The 26,662-nt window shown below is 45.8% G+C and overlaps 1 protein-coding gene across 1 annotated transcript in view; it reads right to left on the bottom strand.

Annotated features, from left to right (window-relative positions):
* Positions 1-25,454, bottom strand: part of LOC137623701 (uncharacterized) — a 55,633-nt gene extending 30,179 nt beyond the window's left edge. Inside the window, exon 1 of the mRNA XM_068354526.1 lies at positions 25,333-25,454. The gene's annotated coding sequence lies outside the window, so the exon portion shown is untranslated. The remainder of the gene's footprint in view (positions 1-25,332) is intronic.
* Between the last annotated feature and the right edge of the window lie 1,208 nt (positions 25,455-26,662).

Here is a 26,662-nt window from a genome sequence, read left to right on the forward strand (position 1 = left end):
CATCAAGCTTATAAGATTAGGATTTCTTAAAGGAAGTCAATTTAATCTTTGTTCTCTCTCTCTCTCTCTCTCTCTCTCTCTCTCTCATCTCTCTCCTCTCTCTCTCTCTCTCTCTCTCTCTCTCTTTCTGGAACATTTGTGGCTCCAGAAGTACGGATACATGCTTTGGTGACATCAGTAAAAGGGCCGCGATTCATCTTTTCTTTTGTGAAATACTTGTACACACAATGTACTATTTCCCTTGCATTGGGACAGAGAACATGGTTTGGAGATGTTTCCATGCTTTATGTTTACTAGATAATGCAGTCACTGCCTCAAACACTACATTTTATACCCCAAGACCAACCATTCAAGGGATAAAATATGGCTCGCTGATATTTGCTACATAAATTTACCCTTGAGACCTCCAAGGACAGATCAATCGGATTTAAAACTTACCATCTGTCCGAGTCATATTAAGACGTAAGATAAAAATGACAAATATCCTGGGATTATGATTTTGGGGGACATGTACTTGGTTGTAATTATCCTTATAGAATGAATACCATACACTGTTGAAATATGCCAAAAAACCGGTAAAAAACCAGTAATAAATGTTGTCAGGCATTTACCGTCTTATAAACGAAAATATTGACGTTAAATGGTGATATTATGATCATCAACCTATAATAAGATAACAGGGTAGGTTAAAAATTACACTCCCATATTTTACTGAATTACGGCTAAGAACAGTATATTTTTATGGATAATGTTCTATTAAAATTACGCTTATTTACCTGTGTACCTAATGAATTATATACTGTATGCTCGACAAGAATAACAGGAGAGAGAGAGAGAGAGAGAGAGGAGAGAGAGAGAGAGAGAGAGAGCAGATTTAATCTTGTCTTAATCCAGTGAGATTAGTGAAAAAGGTGGGGATGCACCCTAGGCATACCCTGAGGAAGGTCATCTGTCATTAACAGTAGCATTAGTCTCACTCAGTTTGGATGGCTCGTCTCTAACCGCAGTGTTCATTTTTCCTTAAAGTGGTCGAAATATTTTGACATGGGTATGCTGTACAAGGGGAACAGAAACCGTCTCAGCGGCCACGACAGAATGGTTTTACTATAGTAACAGCGTATTTAGTAGGTCTTGCCAGTGGCACGACAGAGAGAAAATTGGTTCTGTGTTGACATCGAGTACTTGAGTACCTACTTGACAGATGGCGCTGTTGATGTACACCCCCACCTGTATAGCGATCGCTGGCGTATTCCGCCCGTAGGTTTTTCTGTCGGGCAGCAGAGCTGACAGCTATATGATCATCGGGTAAGTTTAATATTGAAAAACCAATGTTCCTGCTGAAAGCATGTACTTCACTTACTCTCTTAGCAGTGGCTAGCCTAACCAGAAACAAAGTTTTCAAGGTTAAATCCTTAAACGAAGCAGAGTGCAAAGGGCTCAAACCTGTCGCTCATGAGAAACTTAAGCACCACATCCAAATTCCAGGCAAGAGGAGCTGATTGAATTTTCTTGGTGGTATCAAAAGACCTAAGCAAGTCGTGCAGATCCTAATTATTGGAGAGATCTAAGTTCCTGTGCCTAAAAACTGTCGCCAACATACTCCTGTAACCTTTAATAGTAGATGACGAGAAGTTATGTTTATTTCTAAGGTCTATGAAGAAATCCGCTATCTGGGTTAGAGAGGTACTGGATGAAGAAATCGCGTTAGCCCTACACTATTCTCTAAAAACCTCCCACTTGGACTGATACACCTTGATGGTGGAAGACCTCCTTGCTCTCGCAATAGCCTTGGCTGCCTTCTTTGAAAATCCTCTAGCTCTAGCGAGTTTTTCGATAGTCTGAAGGCAGTCAAACGTAGAGCTCGGAGGTTTAGATGGTTTCGAGCCAAGTGAGATTGTCTGAGAAGATCTGGTCTCAAGGGAAGGCTTCTTGGGACATCTACCATCCATTCCAGTACCTCTGGAAACCAACTTCTTGACAGCAAGAACGGAGCTATCAGCGTCATCCTGTTTCTTCGTGGGATACGAACTTCTGTATCCCTTTGTAGAGAATCTTGAATGGGGGGAAACCATACACCTCCATGTGCGACCAATTCATTAGAAAGGAGTCTATGTGGAAGGCTTCGGGATCCGGTACTGGTGAGCAGTAACACTCGTGTCTCTTTGTTTTTGCGGTTGCAAAGAGATCCACGAGAGGACGACCCATAAACGCCACAAACTTTTGCAGACGTCTCGGTGTAAAATCCATTCCGTGGGTAGAATCTGACCCCTCCTGCTGAGTCTGTCTGCACTCACAGTTCTTGACTCCCTGAATAAACCGAGTCAAGAGTGTCACTTTCCTTTCCTCTGCCCATCTGAGAAAGGTCTTGCTATCTCGTACAAAGTCCAAGAGTGGGTTCCGCCTTGTTTTGTTATGTAGGCCAGAGCTGTAGTGCTGTCCGCATTGATTTGGACTACTTTGCCCCTATCTTTTTGAAGCCTTTGAGGGCTAGATGAATTGCCAAAAGCTCCTTTTGATTTATGTGGAGAGATGTTTGCTCCACTGTCCAAGCTCCCGAGAGTTCCTTCTTACCCAGTGTTGCTCCCCACCCCGAGTTTGAGGCGTCGGAACACAACACGAGGTCTGGGCTCTTCTGATGTAAAGACAAGCCTTCCTTCAGTCTGTGCTCGTTGTTCCACCACTGAAGATGAGACTTGATGGAGTTCGTGATGGGAACGATTTCCCCGTCGAGATTGTACCCTTTTTTCAGATGACAATTGAGATGAAACTGAAGGGGACGCAAATGCAACCTCCCCAGAGTCACGAACTTCTCTAATGATGAGAGCTGACTGTATTCTCACAGGTGACGGGAAAGCCCGAAAACTTCGACTGTGAATCTCCATCCCCGAATAAAGAATCTCCTGGGATGGAGTCAGTTGCGATTTTTTTCGAAACTCACCAGGAGGCCCAGTTCCTTGGTTAATTCCAGAGTAATTCTTAGGTTCTTCAAACAACAATCGGCTGAGGGAGGCTCTTATCAGCCAATCGTCCAGATACAGGGAGGCCCTGATTCCCCTCGAATGCAGCATGGTTGCTACATTCAGCATGATCTTTGTAAATAATAGAGGAGCCGTGCTGAGTCCGAACAAAGAGCCCTGAATTGGAAGACCTTGTTTCCGTCCATGAATCTCAGATAACGTCTGCAGCTGGGATGTATTGGGATATGGAAATAGGCGTCTTGGAGGTCTATCGAGAACATCCAATCGTCCCTCCTTACCGCTGCAAGAACCGTCTTCTGAGTCTCCATTGTAAACGTCTTATTCTGGACGTAACCATTTAGAACACTTACGTCCAAAACCCGGTCTCCACTTCCCCCGAACTCTTGGGGACTAAGAAAGTCCGTTGTAAAACCCCGGAGAGGTAACATCCTGCACTTCCTCTATTGCTTGCTTCTTCGGACCCTCCCTGTATTTGGGTGAAAGATCCACCGGTTCCGATACTAATGGAGGAACTGATAGGAAAAGGATCTTGTAACCCTCCCTTAACACTTGGACGGACCAGGGGTCCGCTCCATTCCTCTCCAGGCCTTCCAGAAGTAGATCAGCCAGGCACCCACTGCTGTCTGAAGGATAGGGCAGTAAGACTCTACCTCGGCCGGTCTTGGTTCCCTCTGCTCCTAGGTTTTCTGTTGTCTGGTTTGAAAGAACCCCTTCCAAAAGATTTACCACGAAAGGACTGAGAAGGTCGAACACTTGTAGAGACTTCCTTAGGCTTAAGAGAAGGTAGAAGGCAAAACTTTCCTGGCCGTGTTGGTCATCAAATCATGCATGGCCTTCTGTGTGAGAGCAGTGGCAACCTCCCCTACCAACTCTTGCGGAAATAAGGTAGAAGACAAAGGAGCGAACAGCAGTTCCGTTTTCTGGTAAGGTGAAACCCCCGCCGAGAGAAAAGAACACATAGTGGCCCTTTTCTTAAGGATTCCAGCTGTGAAAAGGGCAGCTAACTCGTTAGAGCCATCCCCTCACACCTTTGTGCAGGCAGGACATCAAATGAACAAGGCCACTAGTGTCTGTGTCCTTCATATTGGAAAACCCTTGTGCTTAAGGCTCCCAAAGACCAGTCTAGGAAATTTAGCACTTTCAAAGGCCATAAACAAACCCTTAAGTAAATGGTCGAACTCTGCCATTGACCACCAAACCTTTGTTTTCCTTACAGCCAGACGACGAGACGAATCCACCAAACTCGAGAAATCCCCCTGGGCAGAAGAAGGAAATCCCAAGCCCAGCACTTCACCAGTCTTGTACCACACACTGGATTTAGAGGCCAATTTTGTGGGAGGAAAAGCAAAGGCCGATTTGCCAATAGTTCTCTTCTTGTCCATCCAGGAACCCATTAACTTCAAGGCTCGTTTAGAAGAACGTGAAAGTACCATCTTAGTATAAACCGGCACTTTGGTTGCTTTACCCAAGATAAATTCAGATGGAGGAGAACGAGGGGCCACAGGGATAAAATGTTCAGGAAAAACCTCTGTAAGAATTAACTTAAATTTTCTAAGATCAACAGCATGTTGATAATGTTTACCTTCTTCATTATCAGAAACCTCCTCTAAAGGTTCATCCACATCAGACTTTTCTTCAAGTTCATCTTCTGGCAGTGCAGCAACTGCAGCAACCTGAACTGAAGGATCAAAGTCTGAATGAGACTGTTCGCCATATTTAATAACTGCATCCAACTGAAGAGGAGAGGTGGTGGTTGACTGATGTGAGACGCCATGGATAGGTTGACCGCTCGACGTCCATGGTAAACTGCCGAGTGTCGTCACGTGGACGCTTAGCGTCCGCTTGCTGTTGAACTGAACGACGTTTGGTGTCAGGAGTCAACTGCCGAATGTCACCGCGTGGACGCGTAGCGTCCGCTTGTTGACGCCGACGTTCTATGTCGTCATAAGTAGACTGAAGATGGTCGTCCCGTGGACGCCTAGCGTCCATCTGTAGTTGACGATGACCTTTCATAGTGTCAAAAGTTGACTGCTGAGAATCATTACGGCGACGCATTGCGTCCACTTGCCGACGCCAGCGTTCTTCATTACGTTCGGAAGTTAATATTTGTTTGGCAACAACTCTCTGACATGACTCATCTATATCACCTGCTGCTGAGCACTGCGAATGGGAGACCGCCTGTGCGATAACACGTCAGTATTAGAGACCACAAGCCGCCTGTGCGACAACTGGTCTGAAGTCTGACGCCCAATCCTACTGCCCAACAGCCGGTTGATAAGACTCCATGAACGACGAGAGCTGTTGTTTCATGTCTAAATGTATAGACCACTTAGGATAGTTAGTTCGTACATTCGACTCCTTACTCAAAGGGATATCAACATCATTATCACCAAGCTTTTCGGGTGATGAAAGCCAGTCTGTTAGGTGGCGCATGAATAGTAACATCGGACATAGATACAAATTCTGAATTGGATTGCATTTTCTCTACCCGAACACCGTGATCTGAGCGTTTCGCAGGCGTGCAAGCGTCGGGAAGAACGGAAACGTTCAGGCGTATCCCCCGTACTACAGCCCGGACGTGCCGGCGATTCTGGACGCTGAACAACCGCATACGTTCTTTTTAGCGGTCTGGACGCACAACGCCAGATTTCACTACCCGAACCTTCATCGGAGGGCAGGGATAACGTACCAACCTCATCTTTCCTACGATGAGGGTGAACGACCTGTGCTACGGCAGCAGGAACGTTCGAGGGAACGTCTACACAATTGATGAAGCTTCTCGTTCCCTTTGGCCGTATGACTTTACTTCTCTCATGGGTTCAAGAGCTCGAAAGAGGTCGTAGGCTGGGCAAACGACAAGATCATGCAGACGCACCCTCCACAACACTGAAAACGTTCGAGACACTTTCCACATTTCCGACAGAATCACGATTTTTCAGTACCTTAGCATTCGAGACACTTTCCACATTTCCGACAGAATCATGATTTTTCAGTACAGTAGGCTACCTTTAATTCAGAAAATTTTTTATTTCTATCCGCCGCTAATGACTTAACTTTTTCTCAGAGAGCCAGAATAGCAGTAAACATGTCTTTAAGAGAAGGTTCCTTCGGTTGTTGATCTACCACTACAGAGGAAGGAATAGGATCACTAATACTGTATTAGATAAGGCTACATCAACAGATCGTGACGAACTACGCCTAACCCTGTCCCTCTCTTAGTCTTTTAACATGACAAATTTGGAGATAATTTGTATTTTTCCTAACCATACAAACCTTAGCTATTTACATTGGGTTTACTTTCAGCGTAGCTGAAATTGACGAGCCAATAGATTTTAACTAGGGCTAACTACCCCCGCGCCAGTTAGCGGGGTAGGGGTCCCCCCCCACACACCGGTGATTTGCTTCACTTCACTTAGAGGTAGGACTTGACTTGGAGACAGGGCTGGCGGGCAAATATGTGTAAATAGCTAAGGTTTGTTTGGTTAGGAAAAATACAAATTATCTCCGAATTTGTCATTTATTCCGTAACCGAAATACAAACCACCCTATTTACATTAGGTGACTTACCCCTATGGAAGGGTGGAAAGTCCCAGCCTTACTGGCTTTGGCTTTACCCGGGGACTCCGACTCCGAGTGACTATCACTCGAGAGAGAGTATCACTCGAGAGAGGAAGTCCCTGCACCTCACAAGTTCCTGGCTCCGCAAAGAACGAGTGGCCTAAATAAGTTGTGTGTGGAGGAAAGAGCGTGACTCGTCCTAGGAAGCTGACCTTGAATCCTTTAGATAAGAATCTAGGCTAGGATGTTCCCAATACCAACTCGTCAGGGTATGGGGGATGCGACAGTATTAAACTTAATACTAGCAACACAAGGGAGCATGGTTTACCTGCAGAGGTTGAGGTCAGCTATGCAGAGACAAGGATGCTGCTTTCCCCAAGAGAGGGGAGGATGAAGAAAGAAGTAAGGGCCAGAGATACTCTTTCAACGCCCTCAACTTACTGCTACTTTTCCATCAAGGAGCCTGAGGTTACACCAGCTGTTGTGCAGCCACCACGGGACCGATAGAAAAAGTATCGAGGCTCCTGTGGGTCACGTCCTGCAGGTAGTGGGCTGTGAAGGTCGTTTGACGCTTCCAGACCCCAGCTTGAAGCACCTGCGTCACAGAGAAGTTTCTCTTGAAGGCCAGGGACGTAGCGATGCCCGACGTCGTTTGCCCTAGGGCGATGTGACGGAGGAGGGTCCGGATTCAAGGCGTGGTGGATGACCCTTCGAATCCAAGCCGAGATGGTATTCTTGGTGACCCTCCTCTTCGTCCTGCCTGTGCTAACAAACAGTGCTTGCACGCGAGGACAAACTGCAGCTGTTCTCTTCAAGTAATGCCTCAGACTCCTCACTGGGCATAATAGCAAATGGTCTGGGTCGCTTGTTACAGAACGGAGACTCATGATCCTGAAAGTCGAACCGTGGGTCCGACACTCCAGGGTTCCGAGTCTTGGCAACAAACTCAGGGACGAACCTGAACATTACCTCCCCCCATCCCCTTGAATGGGCGATGTCGTACGAGAGACCATGAAGTTCACTAACTCGTTTGGCAGAGGCCAACGCGAGCAGGAAAGCCGTCTTCCAAGTCAGGTGGCAATCAGAGGCCTGGCGTAATGGTTCGAAGGGAGGTCTCTTAAGAGCCCTGAGAACCTGAACCACGTTCCAAGGAGGTGGTCTCACTTCCGACTGAGGGCAGGTAAGCTCATAGCTACGTATGAGTAGAGAGAGTTCTAGCGAGGAAGAAATGTCCACTCCTTTCAGCCTAAAAGCCAGGCTTAAGGCTGAGCAATAGCCTTTCACCGCTGAGACCGAAAGGCGCATTTCCTCCCGCAAATAAACGAGAAACTCCGCTATTGCTGGAATAGTGGCATCGAGCGGCGAGATGCCCCTCCCACGACACCAACCACAGAAGACTCTCCACTTCGCCTGGTAGACTCCCGCAGAGGACTTTCGCAGGTGCCGAGACAGTCTCTCCGCAACCTGTTGCGAAAAGCCTCTCTCCGTGAGGAGACGCTGGATTGTCTCCAGGCGTGAAGCCGAAGCGAGGCTACGGCCTTGTGGAAGATGTTGCAATGTGGCTGTCTGAGTAGCTCATGTCGTAGGGGAAGCTCTCTCGGGAGCTCCGTCAGGAGCTGCAGAAGGTCCGGGAACCATTCCGCGTGATGCCATAGCGGAGCTATCAGTCATCGACAGGTTGACCGATAGTCTGGTCCTGTTGAGCACCCTTCTCATCAGACAGAACGGTGGGAAGGCGTACACGTCGATGTTGTCCCACCGTTGTTGGAAAGCATCTTGCCAGAGAGCCTTGGGGTCCGGGACTGGGAAGCAGTACAGGGGCAGCTTGAAATTCAAAGCTGTCGCGAACAGATCCACCGTCGGGGAACCCCACAAAGTCAGGACTTTGTTGGCTATCTGAGGATCCAAAGACCACTTGGTACTCACTATCTGCGAAGCCCTGCTCAGACTGTCGGCGAGCACATTCCTCTTGCCAGGAATGAAGCGAGCTGATAGTGTTATCGAGTGGACTTTGGTCCACCTCAGAATCTCTACTGCAAGATGGGATAGCTGATGTGAAAAAGTACCTCACTGCTTGTTGATATAAGCCACTACCGTGGTGTTGTCGCTCATCACCACCACGGAGTGACCCGCCAAGGTCCGTTGGAACTGTTGAAGAGCCAGGAATACGGCCTTCATTTCTAGCAGGTTGATGTGCAGGTACTTTTCTGATTCTGACCAAAGGCCTGAGGTCCTCTGGTTCAGAATGTGAGCCCCCCCACCCTTCTTTTGACGCGTCCGAAAACAGTGTCAATTCCGGGGGGAGGACGAGAAGATCCACTCTCTTTCGTAGGTTCTCGTCGACCAGCCACCACCGCAGGTCCGCCTGTTCCGCGGGTCCTATCGGGACCAGAGAGTCCGGGGAATCGGATTCTTGACTCCACCGGGACTTTAGCCGCCATTGCAGGGATCTCATCCTGAGACGGCCGTTTAGAACCAGACGAGCCGGGGAGGCTAGGTGACCTAAGAGACGCAACCACGATTGGGCTGGAAGCTCTTCCCGCCTGAGGAAGGGTTCCGCCACCCTCCTCAGCCTTGCTATCCTGTCGTCTGATGGAAAGGCTTTGTGGAGATTGGTGTCTAACATCATGCCTAGATAAACCAGTCGTTGGGACGGCTGCAGAGAGGACTTCTCGAGATTTACCAAGATCCCCAGATCTTGGCAAAGTCCCAGGAGCCTGTCTCGGTGACGAAGAAGGGTTGACTCCGAGTCTGCCAGGATCAGCCAGTCGTCCAGATATCGGAGGAGACGGATGCCGTTCCTGTGCGCCCAAGACAAAATCAGGGTAATCACTCTGGTGAACACCTGAGGTGCTGTGGAGAGACCGAAGCACAGCACCTTGAACTGGTAGGTCTTGCTGTCTAGGCTGAATCTCAAGTACTTCCTGGAAGACGGATGGATTGGGATCTGGAAGTACGCATCCTTCAGATCCAGTGTGCACATGAAGTCTTGTGGTCTCACAGCAAGTCTGACCGTGTCGGCTGTCTCCATGCTGGACGGAGTTTGCTTGACAAACTTGTTCAGAGCTGAGAGGTCGATGACGGGTCTCCAGCCTCCAGACGCCTTCTTTACAAGAAAGAGTTGACTGAAAAAGCCTGGGGAGCCGTCGACGACCTCCTGGAGAGCATCCTTCTTGAGCATGGTCTAGACTTCTGCCCGAAGGGCTAACCCCTTTGCCGATCCCATGGCATAGGAGCTCAACTACACTGGATTCGCTGTCAGGGGAGGTTGAGATGTCGTGAATGGGACGCGATAACCTTGGCCGATCACGGAGACCGTCCAAGAATCGGCCCCATGTTGCTGCCACCTGTGCACGCAACTTTGAAGGCATCCCCCCACAGGTGGACATGCGGGGGGGACTGCCACTCCTAGCGTTTGCGGCCGCGGCCGCTCCCTCTAGGAGTCTTGCATCCCCTGGAGGACTTACCGCCCCTTTTGTCCTTGGCAGGAAAGGGCTGGGGCTTAGACACCACTTTCTTAGCTGCCGGCGCCTGCTTCGGTGTTCTGCGAGGTTGCTGCTGATGTTGCTGCGGAGCTGGAGGCTGCTGCTGATGTTGCTGCGGAGCTGGAGGCTTGTAGGGCCGAGATGCAAGGGCCCTTTGGAGGAGGGAGTCCTGACTAGACTTCCTCCACCTCTCAGCTGTACGTTCCATATCTTGGGGCTCAAACAAACCTCCCCCAAGGATGGAGGAGTGTCTGAGCCTGCAGACATCCATGGCAAGGACCTTCGGGTGGATCTTCTCGGTCACCGCATCACGACGCTTCAGCACCGAGTTAGCCCACAGGTTGGTAACCTGATGTGCCAGGAACTTGATGGAGCGAGTGCCCGAGAGGAGGAAGGTCTCTAGGGTCTTCCTATTGCTCTCCTTAGACAGATCCTCGGAGCGCAATAGGATGCCCAGAGAACCCAGCCAGACATCCAGCCACGAAGTGGCCTGCATGGCACACTTCGCGACCTTCTCCAGGCTAAGGATCTCCGACGCAGAGGACGTCACCTGCCGGGCAGAGAGCTTCTCAAGAGGAACTCCCCTAGTGGAGGGGAAGAGCAAGGCTAGACTCCCCCATGATCTCAAAATATCTCCTCTGCTGGAGACGAGGAGGTGGGAGGAGTCTGTTCCCGGCAGAGGAATGACTGGAGGAGGCGAGGTCTGCGAGCTGAGCGTTGGCCCTGTCTCTGGCACTCTTCACCCCTTGGGACCAGGGCAGAGCCGCGCTGGCCTTTGGGGGCTTCTGAGTTCCGTAGACCTGATCCAGGACTGTGTCCTTGCCTTCATGAGGGGCGATCACCGGGTCCTTGAACCTGTTGAGCTGCCTCATCAGGCCCAAGACCTGCCAGAAGGCATGCTCAGACTCGTGCTACTCTTCTCCCTGCGGACTGGCAGCTAAGTCTCCTGTCCCCGGAAGCTCTTCTTGGGGAGACACGTGGACGTTCTCCCGGGGTCTGGCTGGTTCCTGACGAATACGCGAAGAAGACTTCGGAATCATCTTGGAGTCCTTGGGTTCCCTCCTGGGTGGGATACAAGACTCCAGCAAAGAAGTCTGGAAGGTACCTTCCATGCGAGACGATTCCCCTCCACGAGGAGGAGAGTCCCCCCTTGGTGCCAAGGGGGAGACCGCCTCCTCGCTGGACTCTCCTGAGGACGGAAAGGCCTCGTCTACAGGAGAAGGAGAAAACGACTGTGAAGGGGAAGGAGTCTTCCTGGCGGACCTCTTAGGAACTAACTTCTCCCTGGGAGAAGTCACCACGAAATCCACTTCTCTCCTTCTCTTCAGCGGGGGCGAGGCCGTCGTTGGCTTGAGTCCTTGATCAGCGAGTGCCAGGTTCATAGCTTTCACTAACGCCCACATCAGAGGACCAAACCAGGACTGCCGAAATACGGACGCAGAGTCCGTAATTCCCGATGGAGGGAAGGGGATCGGTCGACCCTTCGGAGTGGACACAACTGGACCTGCCTGCAAAAAAGAAGGGGAAGAAAGTTGCCTTGACCTCTCCGACGATCCTTCCTTGTCCTGCGAGAGACCTGTGCTTACGCGGAGGCGATCCTGACTGCGACCTGGAAACACGCGTCCCTGCTGCTGCCGCAAGCTGCGGAACCCGACGAGAACAGGGGTCGCGCTGGCGCGGGGGCGTTACCAAAGAATCGCGCGCGAGGGGCTGCTGAAGCGCGGGCGCGTTATCGCGCGGAGATAAACGAGCGTGGGAGCGATCGCGAGCGGGCAAGCTGGCGAGTGGGCGCGTGGGCGCTCAGGAGATCGCTGAGGGCCAGGAGAAAAGTACAGCGCAGGGGAATGATGGTGTCCTGGAGACCTATGACGCGTGGGTGAGCGATGGCGAGTCGGCGAACGATGGCGCGTTGGCGAGCGATGGCGCGTAGAACGCGCAGGCGAACGACCGTGTGTGGGCGAGCTGATCGCCGGAGACCTATTTCTGTCAAGATCTGATTGGCGCTGACACGTAGGAGCGCGCTTGCGCGCAGGCGAAGGATCGCGCGGGCGGTCAGGAGATCGCCGGGTGTGCTGACGCGCTGGAGAACGCTGACGCACAGGAGATCGCTGACGAGCAGGAGAACGCTGACGCGTTGGAGATCGCTGACGCGCTGGTGATCGCTGACGAGCTGGTGATCGCTGACGCGCAGGAAGACGACGCGTAGAAGACTGCACAGAAGCAAGAGGGGCGACGCGCAAAGGCAAACGCTCGCGAACGGGCTCAGGAAGAGAAGGCGCGTGGGCGTGCAGGAACTCTGGATGTACGCGCAGGAGACCGTGTGCGTTGCTGCGCAGGAGAAAGATGACGAGCAGGAACGCGAGGGCGAGGAGGAGTTAAATCCTTGCTCGCGTCCAGAACAGGAGTTCTAGGGCGCGTGGGCGCGTGTCAGGAACAGGAGGCGCAGGTGCGTGCTGACGAGCAGGAGATCCTGTGCGCTCAGGTGACCGTTGGCGCGCTGGGCGCGTAACAGGAACAGGAGGATGTGCGTTGTCCACAGGAGAGCACTGGCGAGCAGGGGGGCGTTGACCATCAGGAGATCGCTGGCGAACAGGAGAGCGCTGACGAACAGGAGAGCGCTGGCGAGGTGAGTCAGGAGACTTCAAAGATGGAGAGCGCTTACGCGCTACTGCACGTGAACGCGCAGGGGAACCCTGACGCGCAAGGGAAGCCTCCACACCGTGGGAGACATCCCTTTGCCCCGAAGGGACCGGTGCCCATCGGCTGACGAGATCAGAAGACTGCTGGCCATCTGTGCAGGAGGTGGAAGGTCCAGGCGTAGGAGAACGCGAACGATCCCCGGAGAGGTCTAAGGATGCGGCTGCTACAGTCTGCTCCCGGCGAGGAGGGTCCTCATCGGAGGACGGAGGAGGCGAAGACTCGAAGAGGCGCCTCTTGACACCCTTATAGGGAGACGGGAGGCCCCTGAGACGAAGAGGACGACGAGCCTTACGGCGAAGGCGGCCACGAGGGAGGTCATCGGGATCGTCAGTCCTCCGAAGAGGAGTCTCAGTCAAAGCGCTCCCCCGAGGGGGAGACTTAGCCGCAGGAGAGACCGTGGGACCCCCTTCCCCCTTCGAAGGATGTTCGGAAGGGGGAGGAGAGCCTTTAGCAACGTCAGGAGCCGCAGAGGTTTGACCAGACCCGTCGTAAGCCTCTGCCACCACAACGTCGACGATAGACAGAGGATCTACCTCTGCTATCACCGTCGACTGCTTGACAGGGGCCCCCAACTGGATAATGTCAAACAGGGCTTCCTTGGAGGGCAGGCCCTTAAGCCCCAAGGAAGCCCAAAGCTGAAAAAGATCGTTAGACACAGAATCAACATTATCAAAATCCTCCCCCGGAGGAGGAGGGGGAGCCGCACCGCTATGGGAGGCGACGCCCTCTCCCGCACCCCGAGTTCGGGAAACAGAACAAGGGTCTGCGCTACCACTCGGAGGCCTCTCAACAGGGGCAGGACGAGTGGGAGCTTCGGAGGAGGTTTGGGCAGCGGAAGAAGAGTCCCTAGAGCCTTCCTCCATCAGGGCAACCCCAGAGGGAGAACGGTCTCTCTTGGACTTCTTCTTACGCCGGCGGGCAAACCTCTCCCACTGGGAGGCAGACCACTCCCTACACTCACTGCACGTATTTTCCCTATCACACCGTCGACCTCGACACTGCGGGCAAAGGGTGTAAGGATCGGTATCCACCGCCGACATGAAGGTACCGCAAGGCTGGCCGGCGATCCCAAGGCACTCGCGCATGATGAACGAGGCCAACTACCAAACACACAGCTGAGGAAAAGCAAAGAAAAAAGATTAAGGCTGTCAACAACGAGGACGATAGACAGACATCTGCACATCATCTGAGCGAAAAGTGAAGTGAAGCAAATCACCGGTGTGTGTGGGGGGAGGGGTAGCAAGCTACCCCTTCCCCTACCCCCGCTAACTAGCACGGGGGTAGTTAACCCTCGTTAAAATCTATTGGCTCGTCAATTTCAGCTACGCCGAAAGTAAACCCAATGTAAATAGCGTGGTTTGTATTTCGGTTACGGAACAAATAACGTTCATATGTTACCCATTCAGTTTCCGTTAAAGAAAAACATTCATTACATCGATCACTAAAAGAACATGGTTTTCCCCTACATTTAACCCAAATAGTGTGAGGATCAATAGAACCCTTAGAGAGTCGAGTACGACACCCTTCACTAACACACTTACGAATAACAGGGGAGGGGTCGGCCATATTGAATGGTAGAGAGAAAGACCGACAACCAAAAAACAAAGGTTAAATCAATAAAAATAACCCCGAACCAAAAGATTTCAAGATTAAATGAAAAGGAGAACAATAAATCGATAGCCCAAACTCAAAAAACATTGTATATCAAATAACGTCCAAACAGAGAAAAACAGCGAGAGCGAATTTTCAATATGACACCCAGCTGGCGGGCAGAAGAAGATCTGAGGCTTGTAGGTATAGTTCCACCTGTGGTACCGCGAGGGTGCTGGTGTACACCTGGTATATATCGATAGCATAAGATTTAAAATTCTGCCAGGCCGTCAGGAGACTTTAGCCATTATATAACCAGCGGGTAAGTTTTATATTTAAAAATAAATAACTTGGTATTAAAAGGTACGTGTTTAATCGGGTCCAGGGGCTGTATCGTTTCACGTAGCAAGAGCAGAATCAAATTCTCTTTCAGTAAAAGGAGAATTGTATGACTCTTGCTTTCTTGTTGCGAAGTTTAAAACTTTCTTTTCTTCAATACTGTACAGTACTCCTATACTGGTGACCAGGAGCTGCTTCACACTTGCACAATACATTTGAAAAATGGTCAGCCAGGGCATTGCTAACTTCGGTTGCTCCAGTCATATACTGGCCATTTACCATTAACACTGGTGGTGGGTTTGGTGTGAATTAGCCTGCTATCTTTTTGACTTTCCTCTACACAGATTATGTTGGTGGGCTACTGTTAATGGAGGAAACATTTGACATCCAAGACGGGCGCCTAGCTTCTTTCATGGCACGACGGAACTGTGCTCTACATTTCTCGCATATGACTAAATTCTCCTCAGTACGGCGCATGAGCAATCGAGTTAAAGACTTGCTTGTGGCTCTGTGCAGGGCAGTTAGTTCTGATGACCACCAGGGTACTGGTCGTCGTCTGAATATCCCTGTTGTTTTGGGAATGGAATTGATTCCTGCTGTGTGAAGAGTTCCATTAAGTAAGTCTATGGCATCATTAACACTTTCAAACTGTTCTGCATTTCCATCAATTTCACTTAACTCCCGAAATCTATCCCAGTCCGCCTTATCAAGAGTCCATCGAGGCAATCTCTGTAAAGGTGGACCATTGTTGGTGTTTAAAATGATTGGTGCATGATCACTAGTATGCCAATCATCTAATGTTCTCCAATTAAAATCGAGAAGACAGAGCTTGCAACTGATAGGTCAATGCAGGACAAGGTACCTGTCTGTACATGAAAACGTGTGGACTCTCCTGTATTAAGGAGTCCGACATCTTCAATCTCCAAAATTGATGATATAATATTACCCCTTGCGTTTGCCAAAACATCACCCCATAAAGGATGTCTACTATTAAGATCTCCTAGTAAGAGAAAAGGTTGTGGGAGTTATTTAATCACCTCTACTATATTATCATATGAGATGTTATCATTTGAAGGCAAGTAAAGAGAACAGATTGTGTATTTTCTCCCGATATCAATCTGTACAACCACTGCCTGCAGAGGGGTACAGATAGACAAAGATACGGTGGAACCTCTACATCCGAATTTTCCAACATCCGAAGTAAAATTCGAGCAAATTTTTGACTCTACACCCGAATTTTATTTCGACACACGAAGTAAGCAATTTTCGTCGTACCGGTTGTATCCAAATTTTTTGACACGCGAAGTACAATTCGAACACGTTCCTACTCTACACACGAATTTTTTTTTCGACACCCGAAGTAAACAATACTCGTACGCGTAGTCGGTACTCATAGCGCCTGATGTGTTTTTTATTTCCGCCGATAGAAGGCAGCATTTCGACCTCGGAGGGACCCTCAATTAGCGCGGCTTGGGTCAGTCCTCTGTTCTCGTCGGCTTCTTGCAGCGTTCTGCTATTATTGTACTGTTTTAATCGTGATTTTTTACGTGCATCCTTTTACGGTAATTTACGTAAATCATGGGTCCTAAAAGGCTTAGTTTCGCAAGTGGTAGTGGTAGTGGTGAGAAAAGGAATAAGGAAATGCTTTCTTTTAAAGTAAAGCAAGGAATTATTGAAAAGCATGAGCGTGGTGTCCGTGTGAGCGAACTTGCAATAGGTTCGGCGCAAATAAAAAAGGTGTTAGGAAAATATCAAGAAGTGGTCGACTTCATCGACAAATACCATCCAAAGAAATTGCAGGTTTGTCGTGTAGTTGCGCAGTTTGATGATGTTTCCCTAACTTATTTTCGAAACATTCTGAAAAGCTGTACCAAGCAACTTCCTATCGATAGTTTCTTTAAAAAAAACTACAAAGCGAACTCGTGATGAAGAGGATGGAAGTGGTTCAAAGAAATCGGCAAAGAGTGAAGAGAAAAAAATTCAATCAATTTTAAGTGGAGAGAGTGAAAGTGATTAAAATTAATCATCAAAAGGAAAAAAGAAAATGTAAAAAAAATATAAAATATGAAAATAAAAAGAATAAATAAGCTAAGTTAGGTTAAAGTTCACTTAGTGTAAGTTAGAATAAGTTACGGTAGTGTACGTTTATCGTAGTCAACCTCTCTACCTCCTCGCCGCCCGTCCGTCTCCTCTCTGCGTAGCAAGACCAACAACACCTGCGCTGGAGTTTCTAAGGTAAAGTGACGCTAAAAACCCGTTTCTTATTTATCATTTTTTGATAATTCTTCTTTTTTTACATGTCTATTATCTAATTTAGTGTGCATTATTCTCATGGTAACTTATGTGTAGTAGTTTATTAAGAAGTTATCATAGGTTTTTAGCTCAACCACGGATTAATCCTATTTCAATGTATTCTTATGGGAAAATTCGTTTCGACATCCGAACATTTTCTACATCCGAAGTTGGTTGTGGAACGGATTAAATTCTTATGTAGAGGTACCACTGTATTTGGGGAACATCTAGACGAACGTATATAAGACTTCCCCCATGGCTTCCTGCTCGTTGATCATACGGTGTCCTATAGCTAACATACTCTCGAGGACAAGGAGTATTAGCATCGAGCTTGCTTTCTTGTAGACATACAGTTATAGGGGAGTGCTCACGTATGAGGAGCTTAAGTTGTTCATATTTCGCCCTTAAACCCTAGCAATTCCGTTGCAGAATGGAGGAAAAAACTATGGTTTATTTTTTGGAAGACACCTTAGATGAAGTCTTCCCATTGGCAATATTTGATCTAACAATATTTCCCGGTGGTATCTCTGGAAAGGATCTTGATATAGTGGGTTTTGTGTTCCTCTTTTTCTTTGTGTCCTTTTGATCTAATTGCTGAGGAGGATGGTGGACCTCAACTTGAATTTCTGATTGGTTCAATTTACCTTCTAGTTGATCAGAAACATCAGCAGACAAGATATCATATTTATTTGAAGCCGTGACTTTAATAATTCTTATTTCTTATGGTAGGAGGTGAGAGAGATGGAGGGGTCTCTCTTTTTTTATTAAAAGGTTGTGATCTGTCAGGTTTTTGCACCTTCCCCACTACAGGTTCACCAGGTAAAGTGGTTTCAAGTGGAACCTCCATCAGATCGGGCAAGGACACGGCCTGAGAGAGGTTTGTACTATTGTTTAGAATCGGAGTAGTTGGCTTTTGAATAACTTTCAGATCTTTAAGTATCTGTTTTGATTTTTCTACAATTTCTGGACATAGATTTTGATGGGACTTTCAACCTCTTTAACTACTTTCATTTGTTTCTTTATCTTAGAAGTACAGTAGAGATATAATTTTCGTCTGTGTGGTTTGGCAAGTTTTTCTTCAGAACCATTGAAAAAGGTTGCCCTAGTCTTTATCTGCTTTTCAAGAGCTCTTTTACGAGCCTCTTTAAAAGTAACCCTTTCCATGGTCCTAATGGCCTGAATTTCTTTTTCAAAAATAAACTTAATACAGCTTTTAGATGTAGATAGGTGTGCTTCCCCACAATGTATGCAATTAGGGCTTTCTATGCATACTCCATGACTACTTTTTCCACAGTTGGCACAAACAGCTGGCTTATTATTTACCGGTAGTTTTTCTTTGCACTTCTGGCTTAAATGGCCATACATTTGGCAATGATAACATCGCAATGGTGAAGGGATGTAAGGTTTCACCTTCAAAGATAGCCAACCAGCCTTAATAACACTTGGTAAGCTACATTGATCAAATGTTATAATCAAAGTAACGAGGAATACGTTGTTCTACAACTCTTTTTCTCATTCTGACTACTTTTACTACTCTTTGACTAGCGCAAAAACATTGCAAGTTTCGCACGACAATGGGCGCGATTCACGAACAGAAGTGCTCTTCTCATGAGCACCAGGAGCCGTACTGGAAGATGGAAGCCTTGAGGATTCCTGTTGGTCCAGAGGATTGCCTACGCCAGACATGGTAGAATGTGAGGGCCTCTGAACAGGGGCGACCCTAAGTGTTGGGGAGTGCGTTACATATGAACACATTGGAGAATGTTGCATGGGCAAACGCTTTGCTAAAGCACCCCAGGCAGCAAAGGGCACTGGAGGTAGCTAGGTTGAACGTCTGTCTGCGATGTTCCATAGCGAGATCAGGTTTGGTCTGAGGTCGTTGAGGTGAGGGACGAGTTGAGGAGCAGCGTGCGGATGGACTGTGCATGCGGTTACTTCTTCCGCTTGGAGAGGAACGTTTAGATCATGATTATGAACGCGCGGTTCAAGATCGTGAATGGCGTGAACGTCTAGTGCCTAGCTCGCAAATAGGAGCTTTGACCTCGCAATCGTGAACGCCGTTCTCGTGATTGTGAACGACACCCTTGCGAGCGTGAACGTTGCACTCGTGAACAGGAGCTTCACACTCGCGAGCGTGAATGTTGCACTCGTCAACAGGAGCTTCACCCTTGCGAACATGATTGTCGTTCTCGTCACCTAGATCGGCTCGATCTAGAACGCGAGCGTCCAGCCATGCTAAATGATACTCGCAGAAAGAAAAACTTGTGGATGACTTAAGTTATGTACAGTATATGAAGCGCAGAAACTGAATGCCGATAGTTCCAAGGCTTACTGGAAATGTGAAATCAAGTCATGTAAAGCTCGAGTCCACACCAATCGACAATGAAATTTATGCAATAATCTATTGCTTCAAAACCAAAAATGTGCAAAACTGTAGCAGACACGAAATCACAGGAAACTGCTTCCCAGAAGACTTGTCGTTCATTAATTTCACCTATTTGTATAAACCTTGATGAAAACGAAATAGCTAACATGCTATCGAGTTGTGAGTCGGAAAATGAAAAACTGCCGTTGAAAAAAAAAAAAAAGAAAAAAAAAAGTGCTCCGCCAAATCCTTCAAAATTTATTTGGTTATGAGATACCCAATGAATATAAGTTCCTCACATTCTAATTTATAGAAATTAATTGCAATACTGAAAAAGGAAGCACAATTAGTTCACCTAATAAAAGTTCAATCTGATAGAGGTAAGATCTGCAGCACAAAAAAGTATAAAGATATAAACTAACGGCTGCAGATAATCATTGAGAGATAAAAGTGCCAAAAAATTAAATGAATTTCTTATGATCAATAGCTCATAACCTGCATCATTATTAAAATTTTATTTGTATAGGTTTTACCAATGTACATTTCATAATTTTAGATTTCTAATTTGATTTCCTTTTATATACTGTACTTACTGTATAACATGGCTCTTAGTATTATTTGTATTCCACTGATATGGTAATTGTATCGTTACTTGCTTATCCAGCAAATATTTATCTTATATTTTGAACTAGAACAAGAGTGAGTAAAATTGACCGGAAGTAAAATTATCTAGAACCATAGTTTACCATGACAATGGTGGATGCTCTATTATCCTTCTGGATAGCACAGGGGTGCAACCTGACACCTGAACCAAGCGTATTGGAAGAGATAGCCAACCTGTCTATCCCAGACACACTGGATCTTTCTCAGAAAGACCAGTTCTGTCAGATGCTTCAATGTCATCTTCCGGTCATCAGTACCAATACGCATCCACCTGTATGACGAGGCACCCATTTATCAGAGGGTAAGACTGTTTTCAAAACCTGTCGATGATGCCTTCAAGAAAAAGTGCAAGGAGTTGCAACCATATTGCAATGCAATAAAATCCCTTTTGATTATCTGTCATAGAAAACAAGACTAGGAGTGACCCACTCAAATGAGTCTGAAGTTTGTATCCGACGGATCAGCGTACAAAGGCGGAACAGACTTTCTAGAAGTTCTCTGATCCTATAACTTCAGAGATATCTAACTCTAGGGCATTAAAAGCGAGTGTTCACCTTTAACCAACGTAAAGAGTAAAACAGCTTGCGCTGTTATCTTCCTATGTACAGAACATAGAGTTTGTATTCTTGTGTAGGAACAAACGCTATTAAATGAAGGCACTAATGAGCAGAAAAGGGTACTGAAATTAGGAGTTCAAAAGAGCAGTCTGTTGTTCAGCAGTTTACAGACCAGCTGCTCGAAAAAACTGATAAGAAAGGAGAGTGAACCCTCGGTTCAGCTGACAGTGTTGCCAACAGCGCAACAGACTAGGAGGTAGCAGGGTTATCAGTATAGTTAAAAATTGGGTGGGTTTTTGGGATTCAAGGCTAGCTATATTATCCTAAGGTAATATTTATCTATGCTTTTTTTTAACATCAAGACTGTCTGTAGCTTTATGGAGGGGTTCATAAGGTGCCACCTTCAGGGACCTTAGAACCCTAATCAGACTCAGGTCGGGGGTCTGATTTCCCATGGTAGACAAGATTGCTCTAAACTTTTAATCAAAGCCAAAAATTCTCATGAGGAGAGGTCACTTCCCTTCAGTTTAAACACGCAGCTCAAGGCCGAGCGATATCCTTTCACCGCTGTAACCGTGAGCAGCTTCACCTTAAATAGGAAAACTAAAATGTCCGCAATCAAAGAATAGTGGCCTCGAGTGGAGCAATGTCCCTTCCACAACACCAATCACAGAACATGGACCACTTTGCCTGATAGACCGCAGTGGAGAACTTGTAGAGGAATCTTGAAAGTTGCTTTGCAGTCAGTCTTGAAAAGCCCTTCTTTCAGATGAGGTGCTGAATAACCTTCAGCCTTGAAGAGACAAGCAATGAACTGCTTCATGGAAGTTTTTTCAGTGAGGTTGGCCAGGCTGGAAGCTCTCTTGGAGCTCCTATTAGCAGGTCTAGATCTGAACATCACTCCACTCGAGGCCACTTTGGTACTAACAGCATTACTCTTAGATTTTCTGATTTTTTTTTAAACTTATCGGATCAGGCAGAACAGGGGAAAGCCATACATGTCAATCATGTCCATGGGGTGTTGGAAGGTACCTCCCACTAATGCTACTGGGTCTAGGACTGTTGAATTAATATACTGCTAGTTTTTGGTTCAAGTGTGGAGCAATTATGTTGGCTCAGATTGTCTGCTATCACATTCCTTTTCCCAGGGATGAAAACGGCTGAGAATCAGACTGCATCCCTACCGCCAATTGGCAAAAGTGATAGTCGCATTACTTACCAATGTATGTCACTACAGTCGTATTGTCAATTGGCAAAAGTGATACAGAGTCGCATTACTTGCTGATGCATGTCACTACAGTCGTATTGCCAATCATCAACACTTTACCTTCGACAGTTTCCATAAAATGGACACTAGATACACCACTTTCATTTCCAAGTAATTCATATGGAACAACTGTGTCCATGTTCCCAACACTTTTCCCCTTAGAAAATGGGCTCCCTACCCTTGGTGAGAAGCATGCAAGAACGGGAAGAATTCTGGATGAAAGGCCTGTAGAAGTGCTCCAACCAACAGGTTCTCCTCTTTGATCCACCAAGAAAGATCTAGTTGGACATCTTGTAGTACTGTACTCTCATGAGAGTACATGGAGGATATGATGATTGGGTCTATTGGCTTTTCAATGCCCACTGCAATGAGCAGAGATACAGTCACCAAAGGAGTAATTTTTCTAAATAAACTAGATGTCCCAGGAGCTTCCGCCAAAGGTGAGCTTGAAGGTAATCCTTCGAGTATGCCATCCCTAACAGGCACCTCTACGTCCTCGGTTCCTTCTGGACAAGCGATTACCTCTGCATTGAAAGGAAGACAAGGAATCCATGTGTCGCTTATACTCTTGTGCCTAGTCAGGTTTGGGTTTTCTGTTTTAGAAGTGATGGTCTACGCATAAATGGAGGAACAGAGAAGTGGGATGCAGTTGCTCTTCTGAAAAAGGGCTAATGTATCCCTGACAGACAAGTGGCAGGCAAACTTAAACGAGATAGCATTTCTCCTTTTGAGGAATAAGTTCTTCAGCTGGCCTTTAAAGCTGACATGGCTGCAGCTTCTACATTCTGCAACTAAGGGGTTGAGAACGCATCTGTTTGATGGTTAAGACGATCACTGGAGGTACCTGGTGTTAGGGCAGCCACATCTGGGTCAATAGGGAGGGGGTTGGGATCTGCTCCCATAAGGACATAACACTTACACAGACGGGAAAGAGCTGGAAGAGGAAGAGAAACTTTTACCCGTTTCTCAGCCGATGAATGATGAACACTAGATTTCTATAACCTATAATCTTTTCTATCAACATCCTCGCAGTTCTATGACTATGTAATACATAAGCTTCTGAAGGGGAACTGGAGGCGTACGATACTGGGATGTAGGAGGAATAAACATTGGTAAGTGGAAGATAAAGCCATGCACTTCATTTTCTACCATTATGTTGAGGCCTATCAAAATTTACAACTTGAAAGTTTTGATAGGTGAATTATTGATGAGTGATTGCCATCCACCAATTTGAGATACTATAAAAAGGAGAAGATACAGCTCTGTAATTAAGCATACATGTAATGGTTGGGGACGCGTTCAGTAGGAGGACGCATAGTGGTAGTGGCACATTCAGATGACCCGCCAACTGGAGAATGCATAAGAGTGGCAGTGGAATAATGTATATGCACTAGAGGACGCTTCTCCGAAGGTTTGTGAGAATGCATATACAGGGGGTTGTTTGTAGGACTGCTGGTACACTGCCAAGTTAGCACTAGCACTGAGATGATATGATTTAAACAGCTAATCCTTTTACCTAGAGGATTTAATAGGGGGAATGAAGAGGCACTACTTCTCTCTTAGAAGAGCTGACCCTGAAGAATAATATGGAGAAACAGGAAGGGCCGAGGATTTTCTACGAGAATAACGTCCCGTTTCACTACTTCCTTCTTGAGGGAAGCTGTACCAGCGGGATGTTGTAGGGTCTCCGGAGAAGCATATGAAAAGACACGCCATTCAGTTTTAGAATGATGAGGAGTACATTTCAGTGTAAGCTGTAGACACTAGCCTTATCTGTAAAGGGGAAACTTCTGGAACCAATGAGAAATATCTCTGGTCCCAACAACTGAAATAAATAACCGTTTGTACGAGCTTAACACACTAAGAAGAGACGGAGAATGAGCAAGATTTTAAAACTCAGGCAATATCAAAAGCACTTTCACAAAGGCATTATCCTCAGTTTATATAAGGACAGATGCTAAAGGGACGTGATCACTAGCAGCATTCTTGGCCTCGATAAAGAGGGCAGGAGACACTACAATAAATTCATTTCTGAAAGTTTGGCCGTCATCCTTTGTTGTCGGCGTCTTGGAAAACTCCAATGAAGAAGGATTGGACAGGATAAGTTTAGGACTGGAAAAGAAATCATTCAGCTTCTTTTCTCCTTTCAAGGAAGAGGCTGTCAGAGAAAACTACTGTATCTCGTTTAGCTTTCTTTTTCCTACAACTTCCCATTAGGAGGATGACCACTCCTGACAAATATCAAAAGGGGTGTTCATTTCACATCTCTTTCCTTTACTTGTAGTATACAAGGGACGGGGATTAGTTTTCCACTCGGCTCATGAAAGTGCCACAAGGACATCGTTTATGACCTTTACAGATTTGCATACACACGAGGTTCAACCCTCATTCTGCACTGAAGAAAGGTCAGTAAAGGACGACCAAGATCAAGCCGAGTGGAAACGCATACGCTAGACTCCTCTCACCTTAGCGCTGGTAGGTCCATAACGCAACCATACAATGTTGGAAGGGCCATAATAATACTTCAATCTGGTCATAACAAAAGATGCACCAGAGCTTACCAAATAAATGATGAGGGTTTGTATTCACATAGGCATAGGGACAAATATTTTAGTGGTCTGAGGTTACCTGGGGTGTTACAAAAATTAGGAGTTACCCGAGGAGGATTAAGACCGGGTTTGTATCTATGTAGGAACAACTTCATTTTTCAAATCACAAAAGATGACTGAAAGACAAGCACATACTTTATGCTTAAATAAGCATATTTAACAAGGGAAATGAACCTAGCCTAAGATCTCTTCTCTTAACATATGGATACTCCCAAGAACAGCAGGTAAAATTTCAGAAGTAACCAAAAATTCTTGACGAGAAACTGTGTTCCTGGGTTAGTTTTGGGTGTTTTGAATAATTATATCAATGACAACTGTCAAAAACCCTTATTTTTAGTAATACAGACGCTTTTAAACAAAAATTGTCCTCATACACTAATATCATACCAAAAATAATTGGTTAATCAGTTTTGTGGTAAAAGAGTTTTTGTAGCACAATATCCCTAAAGAAAATAAGAGCTCCAGCTGCTTTTTAAATGGGACTTTGAATGATTCTGATTGAATTACTTGGGGGAGGGGGAAATTATATTTTTTTTAAATCATAAAAGTTTTAATATTCCAGTATTTATGGGTGAAAACACATTTCAAAAGGAAGCAAATATAAGGGAACCGAACCACCTAACCTACGACAGTCTCAACCCTGAATAGTATTTCCGTTTAGTTCGTTCTTAAAACTCTAAAATTACATATTTTCAAGGGTTAGCCATCAAAATATTGCACTACAGTAAGGTAAAACCAAGCTTGAAGGCTGAAGCCTTCGCAGATTTTAATTGGTTAGCATTCGACATCATACCAAAGACTTCCTTAGATCAAGTAGACTATACTTATGATGCATTGTCATTAATTTCTATTAATTCTTATAATAATATGGATGTTCATTGCATCATTCTGATATAATACACACGAGCAAATAATAAACAATAACATACCTTTAAACCGTTAATCAGGACCTACGACAGGACGTCGAACACTGTTGTTGTATGTTGATTGAAATTTAAAGTACCGCCGGCGCCGGATAGCACTGTTACCAACCAACAGTGTTAGACATAAATGAGCTAGATTGAGGTCCGAGATGCGCTACGAAGAGTTTTCTCCCTATGTATGAATTCTGGTGATGATATACTTTGCATAGATGATGAACTAACAACAACAAAGTCAAGGCAACAATTTGCACTTATTGCCAATGCTGGATATGGGTTTGTTATACGAATGATACCGCTGACATACAGTGCAATAAGGTACACTTATTGCCACATAGAATTGTCACACAGGTTCAAATTTCATTAACTACGGACTTGAGGAATATATTTGATTAAAATTTGTTATGAAAAATAAACAGCAGTGATATATTCTGTAAAATTACTGTAAATATTACAATACTAATTGCACCAAAATCATAATGCCGAGTAATATGGCTTCAGAAATTTCATGGGGAGAGAGAGAGAGAGAGAGAGAGAGAGAGAGAGAGAGAGAGAGAGAGAGAGAGAGAGAGAGAGATTATATATATATATATATATATATATATATATATATATATATATATATATATATATATATATATATATATATATATATACATACATACATACATATATAACACACACACACACACATATATATATATATATATATATATATATATATATATATATATATATATATATATATATATATATATATATTTACACATTTCAGAAATGATCTAGAATAAGCTCTAAACCAATTAAATTGGCGCTAGAAAATGCGATATGCGCAAAAGACAATATATGCGCTGTTTGTGGTACCAATGCACTAGAACTAGCGCATTTAGTGCTAAGCTGGCAACACTGCTAGACAGTCAAACTAGCTATTATGCTATAGTTAGCGAGTAAGACTTCTGAAAAATGGAAGTATTATAGGAATTTTGGATATACGACCAATCGGAATTCAGTAATTCTGATATAGGATATCCGTCCACCAATCACATCTCTTGTCAACAGTCCTTTTTAAAGTAAATTTCATGAAGAATAGCTTGTTCGTCTTCCTCAATAATTAGTTAACGACGTCCTATGTACAAAACTACACAGTTATCTATTTAATAAAATATTAGAAGTGTATTAAACTTCAACTCAAATTGCATGTGTACCAATTTGGTTTATAAACAAAGGTTTAAAAATTAAGGTTCTGTGGTAAGCTTAGTATCAGAATATTTCAAATGACGTCCTTATAAGTGAATGTTACATCAACCGGAAATTTACTGGTGTAATAAAAATTTAAATG

The sequence above is a fragment of the Palaemon carinicauda genome, chromosome 30 (genome assembly GCF_036898095.1).
Source record: "Palaemon carinicauda isolate YSFRI2023 chromosome 30, ASM3689809v2, whole genome shotgun sequence".
Lineage (NCBI taxonomy): Eukaryota > Metazoa > Arthropoda > Malacostraca > Decapoda > Palaemonidae > Palaemon > Palaemon carinicauda.